We start from the raw sequence: 664 nt of genomic DNA on the forward strand, positions 1-664 counted from the left end.
TCTCTGAAGTCTACTTTGTCTGATATTAACAGAGCTACTCCAGTGACTTTTCTTTTTATTAGTATTTCCATGGTATATTATTTTTCATCCTTTTACTTTTAAATGCCTATGTCCTTATATTAAAAATGGAATTCTTGTAGACACTTATAGTTGAATCTTGTTTTTTTTTTTTTTGGTCCAAATCTGGCAATCTCTGTCCTTTACCTGGTGTGTGGTGTGTTTAGACAATTTTTCTTTACTGTAATTATTGACACGTTTGAATTTAGGTCTACTGTTTTATGGGTTGGTTGTTTTTTTTTTTTTTTTTTTTTGGTTTTCAACTCTGTTTTTCTTTGCTGTATTTTCTCTTTCCTGGCTTCTTTTGGAGTATTTGAATATTTTTTAGTATTTCATTAAAATTTTTCTATTGTTATTTTACTATATCTCTTTGTATATAGTTCTTAATGGTTGCTCTAGGGATTATAATATACATACATGCCTTTACAGTTTACTAGAATCAGTGTTTTACCACTTCTGGTCTTACATGTAACCTTATCATAAATGGGTCCCTGGGCCCTCCTATTATGTTGTATTTCTCACACATACTACATCTGTATGTAACCCAACCAAACAATGTTATAACTTTTTGCTTTCAACTGCTCTTTCTTTCTTTCTTTCTTTCTTT

Source organism: Colobus angolensis, unplaced genomic scaffold, assembly GCF_000951035.1.
Source record: "Colobus angolensis palliatus isolate OR3802 unplaced genomic scaffold, Cang.pa_1.0 Scaffold219, whole genome shotgun sequence".
NCBI classification, from domain to species: domain Eukaryota; kingdom Metazoa; phylum Chordata; class Mammalia; order Primates; family Cercopithecidae; genus Colobus; species Colobus angolensis.